This window comes from Nelumbo lutea, chromosome 6, assembly GCF_056320005.1.
Source record: "Nelumbo lutea isolate HS-2025 chromosome 6, American lotus-T2T, whole genome shotgun sequence".
In the NCBI taxonomy this organism is placed as follows: domain Eukaryota; kingdom Viridiplantae; phylum Streptophyta; class Magnoliopsida; order Proteales; family Nelumbonaceae; genus Nelumbo; species Nelumbo lutea.
Genome location: NC_142689.1, coordinates 69,345,418 through 69,363,218, shown reverse-complemented (window position 1 = coordinate 69,363,218; position 17,801 = coordinate 69,345,418). Strand labels below are relative to the sequence as shown.

Below are 17,801 nucleotides of genomic sequence, written 5' to 3'. Positions count from 1 at the left end.
AACATAGTCTCCTCCTCCTCCTCCTCCTTTCTTCTTCTTTCCTTTCTTTTCTTTCTTTCTTTCTTCTCCTCAACTAGGGGTGGTAACGAGCTGAGCTCGAGCTCGATCTCGAGCCCAATTCAATGGCTTGATTAATAAACATGTCAAGCTCGAGCCTAATAGAGCTCGACTCATGAGGCTCACGAGCCGACTAGAATATATGTAATATATATAATAAAATTATAGAAAATAATATATATATAATAAAAATATTATAATTATTAATTTTTAAATATAAAATAATTTTTTTATATATAATTTTTATTTTTATAATAAAATGTTTATAAAATATATAATAAATATTTCTATAAAATATAAAACGAGTCGAGCTGAGCTGAGCTCAAGCTCAAAGTTCTAGCTCGAGCCTTATAGAATAGTCTCGAGTCGAGCTCGAGCCTAATACTATTTGGCTCAACTCGGCTCGAATCCAACCCTATCCTCAACTGATAGCTACTAACCTCTCTTTTCTCATAACCTTCTATCCTAATATTCCAATTCAACGCTTAAATACCTCAAACCGCTTGAACCATTAAACTCAGACGGTCAAATCATTGACCCAAAAACCAATGGTCAAAGTGGTTCTATTTCTTTTTAAAACCTTGGTTCGCACAGTCCCTTGCAGCCTCACATTGGAAATATCTCCCCATGAAAGAAAAAACATGTGAATATAGAGATATTCCTAATGTAAAGATGCAATGGTGTTATGAGTTTTTCAGGTATCATGTCTTTCTGGCATCAATCACCCTACCCATGTTCTTTTATTTCTCATGTAAATAAGGCAATGACCATTTTAGTCACAAAAATCCATTATTATAAAGGATATTTTTGTTCCATTTGACAACTTTCCCCCATGTGGGAAAGTTATTTATCCACCTAGAAGACCCAGGAAAATAAACTTTCCCTGTCCCACATAAATCTGAAAAAGGACATTGGTTTCTTGGTCAATAGAAATCAAAATTCCGTTAACTAACTTTCCCCCTCTCAAAATCCAAAACAAGAATGCCCCCAAGTGTTAACAGGGCTATAAATGCCCCACCCTCCATCTACATCTTAGAGAACAATAATGAAATTTATTTTATAAACAGTCATCAACAATTTTTTTTTGGGTAAAAGGTCAACAATTCTGGATATATGATAAATAATTATTGCCTTACGGAATTTTTTAAATAAATGGAAAAAATCAAAAGGAAATGATTGAAAAAAACTGTTGATAGATGAGACGGTTCATTATGTTTTGATTCCCATCCCACTGGCATAGCTATCTCTTTTCTCAAGTCATTGGAGGGTTTGAATATCTACATCTGATTCTTTTATGTGTAGAATCTGTTAGACTAACCACGCTTAGGTTGGTCACGTTGTTGCATTCATTGGGCTATTAGAAAATCGAAACATTTAGAGGCACCAAGGTCATTGATGGATAGACCTTTTGATTACCTCAAGAACATGTATAAATAGAGATAGTCACCACTCGGCCAAGTTCTAATTTTCAATCTTATTGGAGGCTTGGAGTCGAGTGGAGACTCGTCTGTCAAATCGATTTCCGGTGGGATCAAGTTTTAAGAATCATCTTTAAATCTAATTTCTATTGTTTTATCTTCAAAACATCATCAAAATTGGTATTAGAGCCTGTTTAAAATGCTTAAAAACAAAAATTGTGTTTTTCGGCGATTTGGCCAGATTCCGACGAAATATATGCCGGAAATAGATTCCCATTTGATCTCTGTCCATCTATGATCTATTGGAGGCTGACCAGTCGCCGGAAATGACCAAAAATAGACAGATTGAAATCAGTGTTTTAGCTCAGATTGCACAAAACCCAGTTGAGCAAGTTGGGCAAAGAAGATGATGTTTTCAGGTCAACTATGACCCATTTTTTACAAGACCCATACCGTATACGGTGGGTCGTGGTGGCCACAACACCATGTCCGGCACGTTACTCACACAGTAGACCCATACCATATACGATGGGTTGTCATGGCCACAATATCGTGTCTAGCATGGAATGGCCCGTGCAATGCACAGGGTATTTGATATTGATGGTGATGTTTGACTATGTTATATATTGGGTAGAGATTTGTAATTTATGTTTTTTTCTTCAATTTTTATGATTTTCTATTTTTTTTTGTAAATTTTCTATGTATTTCTTTGTTTCTATAATTTATATTATTTTCTTCATTTTATGTGTTTTTTCATAATTATTTTGCAATAATATACATATATATATAATGGGAAAAATATAAAGTTGAGGGTAAAGTTGGAAAGTAAAATTAGAGTATTTTGACCAAACCAATTGCACCATTCTCATTTTTCAGTATGCTATATAAGTTTCTATGATTTTCTACATTTATTTTTGTAAATTTTCAATGTATTTCTTTGTTTTTTGTAATTTATATTGTTTTCTACATTTTATGTTTTTCATAATTATTTTGTATTGACAATATATATAATGGAAAAAATAAAAAGTTGAGGGTAAAGTTGGAAATTAAAATCAGGGTGTTTTGACCAAACCAATTGCAACATTCTCATTTTTATTATAAATATTATATTGTTTTCTTCATTTTATATTTTCATAATTATTTTGTAGTGACAATATATATAATGGAAAGTATAGAAAGTTGAGGGTAAAGTTGGAAAGTAAAATCAAGGTGTTTTGACCAAACCAATTGCAACATTCTCATTTTTTAGTGTGTATATATATGACAATATATATATTTGAACAAATAGAAAGTTGAGGGTAAAGTTGGAAAGTCAAATCAGGGTGTTTTGACCAAACCAATTGCAACATTCTCATTTTTAGTATATATAACCATATATATATATGGTATAGAAATTTTTATCATTTTCTATTTTTTTTGTAACTGCTTTTGTGTATTTCTTTGTATTTTTTTTGTAATTTATATTGTTTTCTTTATTTTGAGGAGAAAGGTGCATAGGATAAAGAGACACCATTTCTCTTTCCTCTTTCCTACTCTGAAGTAGGGGGAATGGGTAAGATATACACTATATAGAGAGGGATTTAAAGGAGAGAACTGAGGTTTTAGAATTTATTTCTTCGCTTCATGTGTGCAAGATAATATTTGGCCTTTTGCCTTATGTCTTTCTACTCGTCAATGGTGGGATCGTTATTTGCATATCTAATGGCTAGCGTTTGGATATATGTTGATCTTGATTCCTTTATATTCGGATTTGAATTGAACATCCATCCGATTTTTGAAGAAGAGTCTGGATCTCCTGCTAACAAAATGCATTCCAAAACCCTACGACCCTACCAAGTACCAAACTCCTACGGTATTACGTTGGTAGGGTGTTAGATTATTGGATTGGCCTAATGATCGTCAAGAAAAAATACCCTAAAACAAATCAATATAATGAACTTGAAAGCATTTCCCGATCTAATACAACTTATTATGTTAATGGAGACAATCGAAATAGAGGGAAAATGGGAAAAATAGGAAGAAAACCAAAAAAGGCTTCATTTAATCATTTAATTGATTGTTCGATGATGAAAACAGAGAGGTCAAAAAAATCTATTCCTCCCTTCAATTTGAATTCGAGGGTTTTGGGAAAATCATTCGATACTTGACACATGTTGGCTCTAATCAATGAAGAGGTTCATCAGGTAGGCCTGTCAATGATACTCGAAAATCCGAGGCCCAATTCGACATCCAATCTAATTATCTTGGATTCAGACTACGTATTTATGTAATCGGATCAAATTCGAATGTTATAATCTACATTCAATTAATAATCAGATCGCATTTGGATTTGACCCAATATGATTTGATTAAAATTTGAATATGATTATATTATAATTTTTATTAATTTTTATATATAAATTCTATATAATTATATTAAAATTTATAAAAATATATTTTAGATATTATATTATATATGAGTTTATATATAATAAATTTAGTATATTATATTTATATTAATTTATTATATATAAAATTTTAAAAATAAATAAATTTTTAATTTTACTAGTATTTTAGAGAATTTAATGTTGAGTCAAATTAAAATCCGAATATGATATGGGTTTGTTAGGATTCAAATTCGAATCCGAGTCTTCTCCTGTACTATATCATCCTCCCTGGGTTGAGGAGAATCCATCATCTGATTCAAATCATCATCTGACTGATCACCAACATAAGGTACCGAGTGTTTGACAATGAAAACATTATGGGTACGTATATGGTTGAGTAGCTTTTGTCTATAAGCATTCTCATTGATGATTTCGACAATCTCGCGTGATCCAACCTTCCTTGGTGTCAACTTTTCACATTGCCCAACCGGTAGGTGTTGTTCTGTTAAAATGGCCCAAACATAGTCTTCCACATCAAATACTACTTTCCTCCTATATGTACTAAGATGAGTCTTCGGAAACCAATTTTATAAATGTTTATTCAATTGGTCTGAATCCCATACTACATCACCCCCTTAGTATTTATAATATATAGGTGAGAGGATGGGGGAATGGAGGAGTCAATGCAAGCATAGATGTGAGAGGACTACTACCTTCCCAGCTCCCACCATTTCCTCTTTCCACCATAATTAACATGGCATTCCATGCAATTCATATTCATGGGCTTTTATAGAACTTGGTAAGAGCATATAAAAAATAAATAAAATATCTCAATAAAGATGTCAATTGATCAAGTTGTCTATAGGTTTGCCTCAACCCAAACCCAAACCCAATACACCATTCTATAAAAAAAAAGAAAAGAAAAAAACCCAATACACCTTCTATTTACTTCAACCAAAGTCAATGTAATAGAATTATTAAATTTGACCCAATCTTATAAAATATAGGAGTTTTATTCTATATGAATACCATATTCATGGATTCTTCAATGTCACTTGTTCATGAATATTTCATTATATATATATTTTCGCACATTGTGTAGGTTAACCTGACTTAACCCGAATCCTGGCACTACACTCAACTAACGCTTCCCAAAACCTGATATGATAGGGTTGGATATTGAATAAATGTAGCTTTACCCTTTACCTTGACCATTGAAATCTCATTAGCTAAGAACAAGAGGTTTTTAACCACATGGTATGGAGGAGGGCCAAGAGGGATATTATCATCATATTTTACATTATTGACCATTAATAAAATGGGAATGTGTAATTGTTTCATTCGTCAAAATTACCCCTCGATATCCTTTTTATTTGTTTTATCATTTCTCCCATCGGTCAAAACACCCTGATTTTAATTTTCAAAATTATCCCTCACTTTTTTCTATTTAACTGCTTTACCATTACTTAAAATCTATTAATTTTTTACTTGAAAGCCCTGATTTTTGTTCCAAAATTACCTTCACTATTTTATTATCATCTATATGCTGTACCCTGTAGTTGTGTTTATTAATTTATTTTTATTGAAAACCAACAAAATAAGGGGCGATCAATTAGAAAAATCGGTGAATAGAAATAATGTAGCTTTTTAGATGCTTGGAATTAATGGAGTTCTAAGTGTTTTTGTGTTTCATTTTCAATCATATTCAGTATTTTTCCATTCACTCCAAGAAGTTTCAACAGCAATATATGTGGAAATCATACTTAATATAGTCTTTATCACAATTGAAAAGTCCTCTTATTTCTTTCACTCTTTTAAGTTGTCAAAATGCAAGAAGAGTTTTGGTTTAATTTCACATCATGTTTTAGTTTAGAATTTTGTATTCCTTTGATATTCCTTCCTATTTAATTAATTTTAAGTAGTTAGGCTTTTATTTTAACAGGTTTAGATTTACAAGTTTTAAACTTTTTCTTTTTGTCTTTTGGTTTAGTTCAGTATTTAATTTTGTGTCTTTAATAAATTTACATTTACCCAAATCAGGTTTGCATTATAAGTTCTAAGCATTTTTCTTGTGTTTTGTAATTTGTAAGTTCTCACACACCTGATTCTCTTAACCATCAATGAAAGACCCCCTAAAAAATTTACCAAAACTTAGTGCTTGTTCAACATGAAGATCTAAGCTGTTTGTTTTCAACATCATGCACTTGCAACTTGCAAACTAAGAGCATGCTCACATGGTTCATACAAGTTCTTATGGAGGGATTGCTCTTATTGAATTACTTACAAATATAGTAGGCATGATCTGTTTATGAACATGGTAGTTTATTGAGATTTTCTTAATTTATTTGTTTCCTTATACACATACACAAGGTATATACACAAATTAAATACAGATACATCAACCACAAGCAGCTGTTTACACTTTTTGCATACTTACACACACACACATACACACACATACATACTTTATATTATATATCAAATGAAATCCTTGATCATGTTTTAAGTCATTTTTGTTTTCTTAATCTTACCAATCCTACTTAAATAGGATTAGAGAAATTGAAGTATGATTTCATTTTGGAACAAAGCTTCAATATTTGAACAGATTGGTACTAACACAGGCACATGCAGTCAAGAATCAATCAAGTGATTACACCCAATTTGGTTAAGATCTATACTCGATTGTGGTTGATCATCCATTGGTTCAAATATCTCGTGCATTGCACAAGCCATTCTACTAGTTTTTATTCAAAAAATATATAAATCACAAGTGTGAAGATGGGAGTAGAGAGATGATTTTACACGAGAAAGGAGGTGAGAAAACCTCCCACTCTTCCTCTTTCTATGATATAGATAATGGTGATGTATTGTATCATGGTGTTGTGGAGCTATTTCACTACCATGTAATTAAGCATCATAGGTGTTTTACTTCACCAACCCAAAATTATGTTGGTTGAATTGGTGGAGTACCACCATTTTCTATTATTCTCTTTCTTGACTTATGTGAGTGACCATTTACATATTTCCTCTTATAGAGGGACATTTTCATTTCAGGTATCCTACATGGCACCTAAGCCTGGCACTTAGGTGTTATAAACAAGGGAAAATTCCTGATTAGTATCTTGTACTTTCGGCTTAGTGTCACTTTGGCCCTGAACTTTAAAATGTGACAATTCAGTACCTAAACTTTAAAAATGTGACAATCCAGTACCTACTGCTAACCAGCCGTTAAATGGCACTTGAAAAAGATATAAATGGCCTTTAAGTGTTATTTAATTTTCTTTACCATCTAAACATTGAGAAAAAATTAATAGTCCCAAATCTTTGCCTTTTCCATTCAAGAAAGTTGGGATCAGGTTTAAGTGGGCATTTTGGTGATCCCAACTTTCTTGAATAGAAACGACAAGGTTTTGAGACTGTTAAATTTTTATCAATGTTTGGATGATTGATAAAGAAAATTAGATGACACTCGAAGGACATTTGTGTCTTTTTCAAATGCCACCTAACGACTGGTTAACAACTACTTAATAGCAGGTACTAGACTGCCATGTTTTGAAAGTTCAGATATTGAATTATCGCATTTTAAAGTTCAGGGACCAAAGTGGCACTAGATCCAAAGTATAGGATATTAATCGAGAATTTTCTCAATAAACAATTATACATTGTAAATCGTGCAAAGCACCCTACTCTCCTAATTTACAATGCTTAAATCAAATATAAACACAACACTTATGCAACATCACAATACCAAAACACCCTCAATAATATTGATGTAGTGGCATGTATATACCATTGACCTCTTTATTTATTTGCAGGTGTCGAACATCCCAGTACAGTGCCATGTAGGACTGAACATTGGAATCTGCCTATTTACTTGGTGCTCTTGGTTTTTTTTGTTTCTCAATCGCTTCTTAGAGTTCATGATACATAAGCTTGGTGAAGGATTCCTACTATTTCTCTTGGCTACCTTGCTTTCACCTTTGGTATCTTCTATTTATCCTTTACTCATATAATTAAATTTCCATTATCATATTCGTTACAATTAATTATCCTCATCCCCGGGATGTATGATTTAAGAGGCATGGAAGAGTCGCCTATATGATTCTCTTCTCTTCCAACTTATGTGGTAAACAAAACTGTGTTTGATTTGCATGTGAGAAAGTATTTTCTATCAAATCAAATGAAACATAATTTTAATAATTTCTAACAAAAGAAGGTAATAAAATTTGCAGAGATGGGCATTCTCAAAATCAGGGGCGGAGCCAGGGGGTGACAGCGGGGCCATGGCCCCCTCCTATGCCTTGAAAATCTCTACAATACCCATTTTAACTTTACCTATATTTTGGTCCTCTATCTATATTTACTAACTTTTGCTCCATCTATGTTTATTACTTTTTGGCCCCCTCAAAAGAAAATCCTAGCTCTGCCCCTCAAAATTTATAAAGAGCTACCTGAGATGGAAATTTCCTCTGAAAAGTATGGAATGATGCCTAAACACAACTTTCAAGAAATCTTCGCATGCTCAATAACAACCTTGCCAGATAGATTTTATGACAGAGTGATAGAGGGAAGCTTCATTTTGAATAAATCAAAGAGCTTTAGCTTCTTCACAGATGGATTGATGATTGAGGATGAGTTGCACGTCTACAAACAGATATTGTTATATTTGCCACCGGATACAAGGGAGACCAAAAGCTAAAAGACATTTTTACTTCGCCCACTTTTCAAGAACAAGTGATAGGTCCACCCACCACAACGGTTCCACTCTACAGGTTGCTATATATGTTGTTAAAACTTTCTTATTGCCATCTATATTGAGAAAATAATCTGCATTTGGTTGGAGTGCAATTTAATTTTGCACTAGGACAAATGCATAGGAGTGCAAATGAAAAGAATGAAATTTCTGGTATAATTTTGTTTTAGAGTTTACTTTATGGGTCTACTGCAATCAAACAAAATAGAGTGATATTTGAAACAAAAACTAAACAAAATTTGCATCCAAATCATTTCCACTACCATAGTTTTGCATCAATGCAAGTAAATTTGCACAGCAATCACAAGAAGGTATTTAACATCAGTTCTCTATAACTCAATTTTGTGCCACTGCAGAGAGTGCATCCATCCTCGAATTCCACAACTGGCGATAATTGGATACTCAGAGTTTTGCAAACTTGTATACTTCAGAGATGAGGTGTCGATGGCTAGCACATTTCCTTGATGGTAGCTTCAAGTTACCTTGCATATCAGATATGGAGAAAGATATAGCAAGGTGGGAAAAATTCATGAAGAGATACAATGATCAGTTATGTAAGGATATGGGATGCAACCCTAAGAGAAAGAATGGGCCTCTTGCAGAACTGTTTGAACCTTATGGTCCTGCAGATTACAAAGATCTATCCCCTATTGAAAGCTCAAAATAATCTAGGAAGATGTTGCAACATCGTACATGAATCTCTCTCTCTCTCTCTTTGGGATACCATCCAAACAATGGTTTAACAGTCTACTAGACCATTTCTCTTAATCAACAATGTAGGATATTTATGTAATCTAATAAGCATTGGTTTATAGCTTCAATAGCTATTTCTTGCTCTCTGTTTGCTGTGCACATTTATTTTCTATAGTAGTAATACCCCCCTCCCCCAAATTAGAGATCAACCACCATGTGCTAAGTCATAAAGAAGAGTTTGGATCTGGTTCTCACAGCATATTCCAACTGCACATCTGGAATATCTCCCAATACTTGTATGCTATATTATTCATGGGAGATGTTCCAATATACAATGGGATGTGGCTATTTGGTCGGTGTGAGGAACAAATCCAAAGACACTGAGATTGGGTTCTTTTAGTTGACTTATGAATTATATAGACTACTTTTCTAATATTTTGAATTAGGAAAAGGCACATTCTTAGATCTATAGGGGATAAGGGACCCATACCAACATATATATCCACTGTTTTTTTTTTGGGGGGTGGATTTCAATTACTCCCCCCAAACCCACCCCAAATTTTTATTATGTTTTACAATTGGGAAAGTAACAATGGGGAATTGATGCCAATACAAGGGTGTATTGTGTCATAAGTAGGGTTTTTAAGTTTCAATTTGTTGTAACTGTATAGGTGAGAAAAACTTTCCATTAGCAAACTAATTTTGGGGGAGAGGGGAGTAGAAAAAAAAACTTTCCATTAGCAAATTAAAAACAAAAAATTACAACAAGGACGAGGACAAAACACAAAAATAAAGCAGCACAACTACAAAGTACAAACTAAAAAAACACCCAATAACACAAAAACGAATTCAAATCAGCCCGCCACAAAGTCCAACAGCACATCCCCACCTTTTATTCGGCCTCCACAAAAACAGTCATCAACATGCAAGTTTTTTAGGTAAAAAGAAAAATAATTCTAGATATATGACAAATAATTACTGCCCCACGAAAATTTTCATATAAATGAGAAAAATCGAAAAGAGAAGATTGTTAAAAAATAGTTATTGGATGGAGTTTCAAAATTTCAAGAATCTCTCTCCTCCCTCTCATGTTTTTGTCTTTTCCTCTTTCCACTCTTGAGTGTATGGAAATATTTCTTATTCCACATTGCTTGGAAAAGGAGTGGAAGTAGAGTATATTTGTATTTTTGCTCTCTCTATGGGTAGGGACCCATAGGAGGAGAGCACTGTAGATATTCCATGCATGTGAGGAGAGGTTGGGGGTGCTTTTCACATGCACCCGCCGAGCTGGACCAGGCCGGGCCGCCCGACTATATTGTAGGGGGCAAATGCGATTTTAAGGAGAGTGACCAAGTGGCACGACTCAACCTTCCTCTCTGCAATTCTTAGTTTCGACCTATCTCTATTCTCATAATCTCATCTCTCAAGTCGTTGGAGAGTTCGAATGGCTCTATCTAGTTCATTTATATGTAGAGTATAGGCTATGATTCAAGCATGTTTATAGGAAAAATTATACTATATTTCAAGGGTAGTGACACTAAAGAATCTGAACTTTCAAGCGCCACAAGTTTCCTAAACTTTCAGAAATATACATTCAAGTCCGACCTTTAGCATTTCCTCAATTATCTTGAGCAAGTGATGGCATATGTACTTCGAAAAATTTTAAAATCCCATCATAAGTATCATTCTCTTTAACCTCTCATCAAGCTTCAATTCTCACTCTCTTTCTCCTCCTTTAATTTATGAGTCGAACCTAGGTAAGTTGTACAAATACAATTCTCCATAGTTTAGATATGACACATCGAGGTCATCTATGCACATGTAATGAGGAAAAAACAAAACTAAATGAATATACCGTTTCAGGAAACCAGAAAAAAAAATAGATGCTTTAATAGTTTAGGCTTAGTTTGGGCTAAAGAGTGCAAATACAAATATGTATAGTGCAAAATTAACCTTAGGTTCCATTAGGAAAGAATGCAAGTCCAATGCATATATGCACCTCGGATTCAGTTTTCTTGGTATTTGGTAAGAATGCATTTATGTACTGAAATAAGTGACATTTTTCACAAATTTCAAAGTGTATTTACACTCAAAATGATAACAAAGTTTGTACATTGAAAAAAAGGATGTAAAGTTTACATTCAAAGTTATATCAATGTTAAAAAAAGGTCTATTCTAATTTTGGAATTCATGTTTGCACCTATTACAATTAAAAATAGTAAATTTATTAATGCAAAACTAAACCAATTTTGCACTTACATGGACCAGAATGCACTCCACGTATTTGTATTTGCACTCTATTTACATTCTTCCCAAATGGAGATTATATACCATGTTTCTAAACCATGTATTTTTGCACTCTTCCCAAACTAAAATACTTTGAATTCTTCGTGTGTACAACCGAAGTCCAACAAAAGATAACCAAACATTGTATCCTTTCTCAGTTTCTCCTCATTCTTAAATGATTACTTTTCTTATTATTGAATATTTGACCAAAAGAAGAGATGGACAAAGTGTTGAAGCAAAATACAAATGTAAGAAACCTCTTAAATTTGAATAAAATGCCAATATGATAGAAGTCAAAAGTCAAAACATTGAAAGGCGGTGAAGGACCAAAACCGAACTGAATCATTTGGTTTTCCATAACCAAAATCGGATTGATTCAATCGATTTGGGTTAATCGGTTTTTCGGTTTTTCTGTTTTTAAGAGTAGAGAAATGTCAATAGAATGAAGATTGAAAAGAGAATAAAAAATTAATAAAATGGACAATAAAAATCCCATTTTTTTTTATTTTTCAAATCATCATTGAAAAATACAAAGCAGAAAATATAATACCAAATGCTAAACATGAATGTAAGAGTCAGCAACCTAACAAAATCAATCACTATAATGGAGATATTGTAGATATATTTAGAAAGATATTATTTAGGAAGTTGCTAATATTGTATTTAGGAAGTTGCTAATATTGTGGATAGAGTTTTAGGAAGGTATGGTTTTAGGAAGTTGCTAATTTCTAGAGTTGCTAATTTGATCATGATGTAATTGTATATATATGGGGCGATTGCCTCCATTGAAAGAAAAGACAGAATAGCCATTCCTTTGAATTTCGATCCATACAATTATTCTTTATGGTATCAGAGCCATACTTACACTATGGCTGATTCGAAATCTCCTTATTACCTTGGTTCGCAAGACAACCTTGGCTTGGTCGTGACCCCTATCGTCTTGAAAGGGGATAACTATGATGAATGGGCCAAAGCTGTGAAAAACGCGTTCCAAGCAAAGAAGAAATTAGCTTTCCTTGAAGGAAATGTGATGAAACCTGGTGATGATGCCGGTGAATTGGAAGATTGGTATAGTGTGAATTCCATGTTGGTAGCATGGATATTCAATACCATAGAACCAGGGCTCCGATCTACGATCTCCTATATGGAGACAACAAAGGAACTATAGGAACATCTTCGGGAACGGTTCGCCATCGAGAATGATCTGTGGATTCACCAATTGAAGAGCAACTTGGCCAATTGCAAACAAGAAGGTATGACTGTATTCGCATATTATGGGAAGATGAAGACCATGTGGGAGGAGTTGGCTGGGTATGTGAAGAACCCACAATGCACGTGTGGTGGATGCAAGTGTGGAGTGGTGACCGAGCTGACGTTGGAGCGGGAAAAGGAGAAAATTCATCAATTCCTCATTAGTCTTGACAGTGCAGTTTATGGTACTGTTAGATCAAATATTTTGAGTACAGAACCTTTACCTTCTTTGAACCGAATATATGTAATAATTGTGCAAGAAGAACAACACAAAACGGTGGCTCGAGCACGTGAAGAATGAGCAGAGGCTATAGGATTTGCTATGCAAACTAGAAATAGATCCAAATCTCAGAATAAGGATGAGAAGACGTGCTCTCACTGTGGGAAAACTGAACATGAGGTATTCGAATGCTTCCAACTTGTAGGCTACCCAGATTGGTGGTTTGCAAGAAAAGGAGGTCGCTCTAGTGGTCGTGGAGGATGAGGAGGTCGAGGCACGGGAACCGGAAGAGGTCGAGGAGGATCTGGTTCAGCGGCAGCCAATGCTGTCCAGACACCAGGAAATTGTGGCACCAACACCACTGTTGCGGCTGTATGGACCAACGATAAAGCTGGTTTTCCCAGACTTAGTGATGAACAATGGGAAAAATTAATGGCGATGATCAATTACACAAGGAATCCACTTTAGAAAAATTGACGGGTAAGAAAATGTGGTTGATTGATTCAGGGTGTTCTCATAATATGACTGGGAATTTGGAGCTATTGAAGAATGTGCATGAAATCGCTCCTTGCGCCGTTGGACTCCCTAATGGAAAGAATATGATGGCGTTGCAAGAAGGAGGAGTGCAGCTTGGGAAAGGGTTGAACTTAAAACATGTTTTATATGTTCCCAACTTGAATTGCAATTTGATATCTATGTCTCAATTTATTGATGAATTAAAATGTATAATCACATTTTCTAACAATTTATGTGTAATGCAGGACCCCACTTCGAGGACAGTGATTGGTGTGAGTGAAAAGCGTGATGGGGTCTATCTTTGGCGCTATGTGGCAAGGACAAGTGCATGCAGGTTGGAAAAGGTGGACTCATATGAGCTGTGGCACAAGCAAATGGGACATCCCTCAAAACAAGTTGTTAGTTTACTTCCTTCTATTAAAAATAAACTTGCTAGTCAAGAAACATCTAGTGAGTTGTGTGATTTTTGTTTAAGAGCTAAACAAACTCGTGATGTGTTTTCTCTAAGTTCTAATAAAGTTTCTACACCTTTTGCCTTAATTCAATGTGATGTTTGGGGACCATATCATACTCCTGTTTCATGTAGTGCTATATATTTCTTGACCATCGTTGATGATTAATAACAGGCAGTGCAGATTTATTTAATGGTAGAAAAGAGTGAAGTTGGTGTTAATATTGTGAAATTTTGTGCCGTGGTAATGACCCAATTCGAGAGTAAGGTTAGGGTGATAAGAAGTGATAATGAGTCGGAATTTGTAACCTTGAGCAATTACTGTAATATTCATGGCATCATTCAACAAACATCTTGTATAGGGACACCTCAGCAAAACAGTAGGGTGGAACGCAAGCATCGATACATTCTGAATGTTGCACATGCTTTGCGTTTTCAGGCAAATTTACCGGTGAGTTTTTGGGGTGAATGTGTGTTGACTGTCGGGTACCTAATTAACTGTACTTCAAGTTCTTTACTTGAAGGAAAGAGTCCATGTGAATTGTTGTTTGGGAAGGAACCAACTTACAAACATATTCGTGTTTTTGGGTGTTTATGTCATGCTCATTATCAGGGGCGTGACAAAGACAAGTTTGGTTCTCAAAGTCGAATGTGCATATTTGTTGGGTACCCTTTCGGTAAGAAAAGATGGAGACTCTATGACTTAGATACAAATGAGTTTTTTGCATCTCCTGATGTTGTATTTTCTGAACATATATTTCCTTATAAAGCTGTTGTTTTTGAATCCCTTAACCCCGGTGTGGCCGAGCAACCGTCTTTCTGTATTAATGATGCACAATTCTTTGATGACCATGAGGCGAACAGTGCAGAAAATTCGAATGATGAATCAATTCCTGAAGAAGATGTGACTCCAGAAGCAAGGGGGAGTGGTGAAGATCTTAATGAACAGAGAGAGGGTAACGTGAACTTGGAAAGCAATAGTGAAGGAGAAAACCTTGGCCAAGGATGTAGGGAAAGGCGTCCTCCTGAGAAGTTGAAGGACTATATATGCCACACAACGCAGCACATTAACGACCCCCTCGCGGATCATGCCACATCATACCACTCCTCAGGTGCGTCCTATCCTATTACTTGTTACGTGACTTGTACTAACTTTTCTTTGAGACATAGACAGTTTTTGGCAGCTATAACTATAGGGAAAGATCCCACATATTTTTTAGAAGCAATCCGTGAGTCACATTGGAGACAAGCCATGAAGGAAGAAATTGAAGCTCTCAAGCACAATGAGACCTGGACCCTTGAACCGTTGCCCCCTGGGAAGCGAACCATCGGGTGCAAATGGGTATACAAGACCAAGTAAAATTCAAGTGGAACGATCGAAAGTCACAATGCAAGATTGGTAATTTTAGGGAACAACCAGAAGACCGGGATAGATTATAATGAGACTTTCGCACCAGTGGCAAAGATGGTGACTATTCGGTTGTTCTTGGCTGTAGCAGCGGCACGAAAGTGGGAGCTTCATCAGATGGACGTGCATAATGCCTTTTTGCATGGTGACCTGGCGAAAGAGGTGTATATGCGATTGTCGCCCGGTTTTTCATCTACACATTCAGGGAAAGTATGTCGTCTGCGCAAATCTCTGTACGGATTGTGACAGGCACCTAGAAACTGGTTTGCCAAATTAGGTACGACGTTATTACTCAATCACATTCAGACTATTCTTTATTCACTTACCATAAAAACGGAGCTACACTATGTGTTTTGGTGTATGTGGACGATCTTGTCGTGGGAGGAAACAATGGGGAGATGATACATCAATTCAAACAATATCTGAGTTGGTGTTTTCACATGAAGGACCTTGGAACACTAAAGTATTTTCTTGGCATCGAAGTCGCCAGAGGAGATGAGGGCATCTATCTCTGCCAACGAAAATATGCATTATATATTATTTCTGAAACATGACTGCTGGGGGCTAAACCGGCCCATCTGCCCATGGAACAAAATCATCGACTTGCACTGGCCGACGGGAAGTTCCTGGATGACCCAGAAAAATATAGACGTCTGGTAGGGAGATTAACTTATCTTACTATAACACGGATTGATATTTGTTATTCTGTGCATATATTGGCTCAATTTATGCAACAACCACGACAAGAACATTGGGATGCAGCTCTATGGGTGGTCCAACACTTAAAAGGAAATCTAGGACAGGGAATCAAGTTGAGCGTCAACAGTGATCTCAGATTATATGCTTATTGTGGCTCCGACTGGGCCAGTTGTCCTTTGATACGACACTCTTTGACTGTGTATTTTGTAATGCTTGGATAGTCTCTTGTTTCCTGGAAAACCAAGAAGCAACATACCGTCTCACGGTCATCTACAGAAGCAGAGTACATATCTCTAGCTACTACGACGTGTGAGTTGAAATGGTTGAAGAGTGTCCTTCGTGATCTTGGGGTGGAACATCCTAGACCTATGAAATTGCATTGTGATAGTTGTGCCGCTATATATATTGCGGCTAATCCGATGTTTCATGAGCGCACCAAACATATAGAGGTTGATTGTCACTTTGTTTGTGATGCCTTACATGCCCGGACTATTGAGACTGCTCATGTACGAACTTATAATCAGTTGGCAGATATTTTGACCAAGGCACTTGGGTGACAACAGTTTGATTTTCTTCTTTGCAAGTTGGGCATACGTGACCTACATGCTCCAACTTGAGGGGGAGTAATGGAGATATTGTAGATATTGTATATATTTAGAAAGATATTATTTAGGAAGTTGCTAATATTGTGGAAAGAGTTTTAGGAAGGTATGGTTTTAGGAAATTGCTAATTTCTAGAGTTGCTAATTTGATCATGATGTAATTGTATATATATGGGGCGATTGCCTCTATTGAAAGAAAAGACAGAATAGCCATTCCTTTGAATTTCGATTCATACAATTATTCTTTACACTGCGTGATGAGGGCGGATTTGGCCCTCCAATGACATTGTGACACGTGATATCTCGGAACAACTGGGTGACACCGGAACTACTTAGGCAACAACTTATCCAAGATGATGGTGTCCTAAACTGGCGACCTGGCATAGGCACTGAATTGGAGACCTCGACCACAATTTAGGTCGGCTAGAAGTACCTCGTCCAGGACCAACCTGTAGCACCTCATCACTAGCCGAAGTGACATTGGCGCAAGGAGCGACCTCCCTCGAGGGCGTGCCGGCCTGATTGAGGTCCAAGTGGCGACCTACGAGACGTGCTCACCGACAAATTCGGCATGCATATCCCAACATTCCCACGATCCTTGGAAGTTGGCCCACGTACTAAACGTTCCGGAGGGTGGTCAACGTGCATGGCGATTGCCTCTAGAAATCTTGAACTATTTAGATGACCTCGTGGAAATCTTGGATGCGGTGCTTGAAGCCCACACCAAACAATGCCTATATAAAGGCACCAACCCCAATGGCATGGGGGGGGGGGGGGGAGTAAGCATATTCTAGTTCTCATACTTCATGATTTTTAGCTTGTAGTCTACTATGAGAATACTGACTTAAGCATCGGAGCAACCTTGCCAGGTTAGCCACCCTGGGTCCTCTAACATTGATTCCTTGCAGGTCTCTAAAGAACTACGAAGCTCAACAATCAATCCAGCTCGCCACCAATCAACTCAACGCATAATATACAGCTCGGCCCTTTGGTCAGTTCAGCGCCTAATATGCAGCTCGGCCCTCTAGTCAGCTCAGCACCTAACCTGCAGCTCTACGCAGTCAGCTCGGCACCTAGCCTG

General features: G+C 36.1%; 1 pseudogene; it reads left to right on the top strand.

The window, feature by feature from the left end:
* Nucleotides 1-6,633: 6,633 nt before the first annotated feature.
* LOC148849505 (putative flavin-containing monooxygenase 1) lies at nucleotides 6,634-9,261 on the top strand (annotated as a pseudogene).
* Nucleotides 9,262-17,801: the final 8,540 nt, after the last annotated feature.